Source organism: Silene latifolia, chromosome 6 (assembly GCF_048544455.1).
Source record: "Silene latifolia isolate original U9 population chromosome 6, ASM4854445v1, whole genome shotgun sequence".
In the NCBI taxonomy this organism is placed as follows: domain Eukaryota; kingdom Viridiplantae; phylum Streptophyta; class Magnoliopsida; order Caryophyllales; family Caryophyllaceae; genus Silene; species Silene latifolia.
This window is the reverse complement of record NC_133531.1, coordinates 133,010,355-133,016,091: the sequence shown is the minus strand read 5'-3', so window position 1 is coordinate 133,016,091 and position 5,737 is coordinate 133,010,355. Positions and strand designations below refer to the sequence as shown.

General features: G+C 42.8%; 1 non-coding gene across 1 annotated transcript; it reads right to left on the bottom strand.

Annotated features, from left to right (window-relative positions):
- Positions 1-1,066: 1,066 nt before the first annotated feature.
- Positions 1,067-1,172, bottom strand: LOC141588902 (small nucleolar RNA R71). The gene has a single exon (XR_012519868.1). It is a non-coding gene; the product is annotated as a small nucleolar RNA R71 (small nucleolar RNA).
- Between the last annotated feature and the right edge of the window lie 4,565 nt (positions 1,173-5,737).

The window sequence follows — 5,737 nt, the reverse complement described above, 5'->3', positions numbered from 1 at the left end:
GAAGTTACGTTAGTAGAAATCTAGGATAGAAAGTGGACCGGAAGGACCTTTCCTGTATCCGTCTCACAGTAGATTGTCTAGGCTATTTGCATCTGAGTCGATAGACTACCATAGTGAACCGAAGTCCTGGCATGCTTTCTCTTATTTGAGCATCTTATTCATATTTTCTACCTTTCATTGCTCTCTCTTTACTGCTCTTTCCTTCAACCTTTTATTAGTTTAGAAACCAAAATTCAAACTCCCCATTTGTGACCAAATAAACGGACCTTTAATAGATATCTTGCTTCCCTGTGGAGATCGACCCTTCTTATCACTAGCTTCTTTGTTAGTTTTAATTAGGTTTATTTTTGGTACAAAACGACAGTATCAAATTTTGGCGCCGTTGCCGGAGAGGCAATAGCCCTATCTGTTTTTGTTTTCGTTTATTTCTTTCCGTCTCAGGGAATTTTTATTCCTTGAGATAGTTCTCATTTATCTCTTTCAGTGTTGTGTATGCCCAGGTCAAATAGATCAGAATTAGTTCCAGCTAATCCTGAACCAGAAAGACTATTTCGGCATAGGCTCCGTCTGCAAAGAGAAATTCGAAAGGAAGACTTGAGTACTTTCGAGCCCCAGCTACAACACTTCTTATTTACAGAAGACCAGTCTTTTGAAGAAGACAATCTCATTTCTGCCAACAAGCCAGTAAAGATGCCTAACATTGCAAGTCACTCGGAGCCCAAAGCATCCTCGATTCCTAAAGGTTTTAATCTCACAACTGAGGACGGTAACACTTTCGATATCCGTCCGTCTTATATAAATCTGGTGTAAAGGAATCTGTACCGAGGTGTGGCGGGTGAAGATCCGCGAAAGCATATGAAAGTCTTTACTGACTATTTCTCCACTATTCCCGCCACTAAGGGAGTAACTCAAGACAAGATAAAGGAAGTGCTTTTTCCTTTTTCTCTGACTGACTCAGCCCGTGAGTGGCTAACTAATCTTGACCGGACTGTTGCTGGTATCACCAACTGGGAAACTCTCGCACTTGCCTTCTATAAGAGATACTTCCCTCCACAACGCACTAATCAGCTGAGGGGTAAGATTACTAGTTTCAAGCAGGCACCTGATGAGACTTTCTATGAAGCTTGGTGCCGGTTCAAGAAGTTGGTGACGTCTCTTCCTCACTATGGTTTTGATCAGTGGTTCTTGTGCAACCAATTCTACAATGGGCTGTATGATGACCACAGAGCTATACTTAACGCCTTATCCAATAGGAGATTTCAAAAGAACACTGATGATGATGATAAGGGATGGGGCATTATTGAGGAGATGGCGACCCATTGTGCTGAATATGGGAACCCACGGGATGGTATTCGAGCGGTCCATTCGGTTGATAAGGCAGTCGTGGCTCAGCTGGAAGCCATGAATGCTCGGTTTGATAGATTGGAGCTGCAATCTGCTGGAGATCAACAGACGGTTCATCTGTTGACTAGACAGGAAAATGTCACTTGTGAGGGGTGTGGAAGCAATGACGGTCATACTGCTATTGACTGTCTGACTGAGAAGGAACAAGTCCTTGCCTTTCAGCAATATAGGCAAGGAGGAGGTTCCTATTACAATAATCAAGGGGCAGTCCATCCCAATTTGAGGTGGACAAGCCAAATTTCTCAATCCCACTCCTCCACCGCAGCAGCAGCAACCTTATGTCCCTCCTCACAAGGCTCAACAAGGCTTCCAAAAGCCTCCTTCTTTTCCTCCACCGAACTAAGGAGCATCAACTTCAAGTGGGGTAAATGAGCTAGCTGAGTTAAAGTCAATGCTTCAGTCGTTGACAAAGCAATGGCAGATGAGTGACCAACAAAAAGAAGCTTCAATCAAGTCACTTGAAACCCAAGTTGCTCAGTTAGCCGCGAACCAGTCCACGAGGAAACAGGGTCAATTGTCGTCCCAATATGAGAAGAATCCACATGAGACGGTAAACTTGATTAATTTGCGAAGTGGTCGTTCTTATGAACGACCAAAATTTTCTGCTGACAGGGACATTTCAGACCCGAGGAAGGCCGTTAATGATGATGAACAGTCATTTGTCGCTGAAAATGAGCTTACCACGAAGAATATACTCGATCGACTGATTTATGGTGGTCGATCGAGTAGAATTGTTGAAGAAAGCACTCGATCGAGTGGAAATGTTGCTCGATCGAGTGAATTGGATATTCAGGGGATCGATCGAAAGGTGAAAACCACTCGATCGAGTGAAAATATTGAAGAATCTGTTCGATCGAGTGGAAATTTACCTCGATCGAACACTGTGCATAATGAGGAACTCGATCGAGAGTCAGGAAATGCTCGATCGAGTGAAACATCACCTGGAAAGACTCGATCGAAAGGTAAAAAGACTCGATCGAGTGAAAAAGAGCCTGAACTTGCTAAGACGTTGGAAGAGAGAAACAAAGGGCTCGAGATTTCTATTACGGTGCCCTTCCCAATGCGATTACAGAGCACTAAAGCCAATCAACAGTTCGGTAAATTTTCCGAGCTCCTGAAAAGCCTACAGGTTACTGTTCCATTCGCCGAGTTGCTGACACAGGTACCCTCCTACTTAAAGTTTATGAAAGAAATTTTGTCATGTAAGAGGCACATAAACGATCATGAGACGGTAGCTTTAACCGAGGTAGAGATTGCCCTAGTTCAAAATAAGCTACCTCCTAAACAGTCAGACCTGGGTAGTTTCTCGATTCCATGTCACATAGGTACCCATTTGATTGATAACGCGCTATGCGATCTCGGTGCTAGCGTGAGCGTCTTACCTTTGTCTCTCGCTAAGAGACTTGGTTTGACCAAATTTAATTGCACAAACATGACCGTACAGATGGCCGATCGTAGTATATCACGGTCGTTAAGAGTAATAAAGGACATACCTGTCAAAATTGGGAGATTCTTTATTCCCGTTGACTTCGTAGTGCTTGACATACCTGAGGACACTCACACCCCTATTATTTTAGGGAGACCATTTTTATTCACTGCTCGTGCAGTGATCGATGTCGGGGGTAAGACACTCGCGTTTCAGGTAGGAGATGAAGAATTGATTTTCCATCAGTCTAAATCTCGTAGGGCTCCCATGCAAGCTCAACCTTGCAATGCCCGCTTCTCTACTGACTCACATATAGCCACTCCAGCTGAGACTGTAAAATTTTGTGCTGCTATTGTAACCCCTCCGCCTCAGACTGAGAGCGAAAAGGAGGAACATTCTTCTGTTTTCCTTGCTGTAGGTACAGATGAAATAAATGCTGGAGTTGTCAACGGTCAAAGTGTGATTAATATCAATCAAAATGGAGATGCTAACGTCAAAGCTGATGGGAAAGACAAAGGGATGAAGAAAGTTCGTGCATACGTGGACGTTAACTATTCTCCCCCTACTGGTTCAAATTCAAGCTCGTGGAGATCCAAGAGGACGGTCAAGGACGCTGAAGGGACCTCCTCCAGTCAGAAGCCCTCCTTTGGGCTACTGAAATATTTTGGGAATTGAGCGGGGAATGCCCCGTTGTAAAAAATTGTAAAAAAATTTAAACTTCTGTCGAACTTCTTTATTTGCATTTTTAGGACTGCTAGATTTTAGAATGTTTTAGCTTAGCTAGAAAGACTATAAACTGTTATTTTGTGATTTGGTATGTTCGGGATATGTTTGCGAGTATTTTTATGCAGGTTTGGGGAGATAATGATGCATTGGGACGAATTACACGAAGAAAAGAACTCGATCGAGTACTTTTTGTACTCGATCGAGAGGAATGCACAGGAAAAGGATCGATCGAGAGGTTTACAGGGACTCGATCGAAACGGCAAAAATAGGGAGTTCTCGATCGAGTGGAATTAATCTCGATCGAGTGAAATGCAGGTCAGACTTCTCGATCGAGTGATTTCAAATCACTCGATCGAGTGAAATTGAATTTCACACGCAAGAAGTAACTCTTAAACTTCTTATTTTTCATTCTTTTATTTTATTATTTCAATTGTTCATCCCTTTCGCGATATAAAATCCCAAAAACCTCCATTATTCTTGCCCTCTACCAAATCCAACACCCACACTCTACTCCTTGTGCTTAATTCGACATTTGCCCCCTAATTTCCCCTTAGATTTTGTCTGTTTCGCGGTTAATTAAAGGAATTAGGGTTTTCGGGTTTTTCATTCGAAAATCGATCAATTGCCTCTATTTTTTTCGATTATTTTGCTTCTTCTTATGGGTTTCATCATCAAGTAAATTTACCCTTTACCTTTCTGTTAATTAATTGCTTTATTTCGTAACTATAGAGAAATTAGGGTTTAGGGTTTATGGTTTATGGTTGAAATCGAAAATTCCGATTCATTTGGGGATTTCGTGTTAATTAGTTTAATTGCTTATTGTTTCCCATTACTTACTTGATTAGGATGGAAATTAGTTCACTGCCTTCGACTAGTTCGACTGTAGTTCCGTCCTCTACTGAGACGGTGGTCCCTGCTGCCACCACCGTCACCACGACAGTTAGTACCACTGCTACTATCCCTGTTTTACATGTTGTTCCTACTGGTACTACTTCTGCCGCTACTGTTAGTTCCGCCTCTATCGCGGTTGGTACTGTTTCTACCTCTGTGTCGACCTCGGTTTTAGCTAGCACTGCTGCTAGCTCTGCTTCTGTTTCCATCTCTTCTACTTCTATTGTTGCAGCCATAGCTAGAACCTCTGGTACGGTGACCACCCCTACTGCGTGGTCACCAGCTGTCACAGCTTCTTACCGGGCGGCCTTAGTACCTCGTTCCGTCAGAGGACGGGCTTCTTCTTCAGGTACTAGAGGTCGGGGTCACGGATGAGCTACACCTTCTGCTGGCCGCTCTGCTGGCCGTGTCACCATCCGAGTGGATGATTCACTCAACTCGCACCCCGACTATCCCGAGGTAATCTTTGTTAATATTATTCATCGCACTCGGTTCTTTGATTTAGCTAGATGTGATTTTCTGTCAACTAAGTTTTTGTGCCGGCAGTCACATGATAGGCTTGGTATTTAGGAGCCTGTTATTGAGATTTTGAGGGGTACGGGGATGTCTAGACTAGTCACCATGAGTGCCTTGACCTTCAAGGAGCTGACCCTCGAGTTTTCCAGCTCCCCGGCAACGGCGCCAAAATTTGATACCGTTGTCAGGTACCAAAAATAAAACCTAGATACACTAACAGAAGCTAGCGGTAAGTAGGGTCGATCTCCACAGGGAGGCAAAAATGAGATTTATCTATTTTAAATTAGTGTAAGAGTAACGAGGGTTTTAGTATGATTTCTAAACTAAGAGAGGTGGCAAGAGAAATTGAGCGATAAAAATAGTGGGATTAACAATAAAGAAAGAGAACTAGGATTGTCGGGTCATCAATGAATGTCAGATAATTGCAGCTAAGGTCTCAAATCGGTCGCTTATATCGGTGTAAGGGGCAACGAATATCTCCTTCCGGTCTCAATTCACCCTAAAACACTATTAGCTTAGCTTCCGCCCTCACTAAAGCATCCTAATGTTCACTGCAGGTCTTACCCATTCCAACCTTCTGGTCTAGGTCAAGGCTTACCAATTCAATTAGCTAAATGTGTCAACTCAAGCAGCTAATTACAGTTAATTGCAGTGATTAACAACAAAGACATGATTTTAGCAACAGATCTGCAAACCTAATTAGCAACTAACATCAACTCATTGAATCCACTAAATCTTAGCATGAGAATTAGCTAAACATATTAATGAATAAAG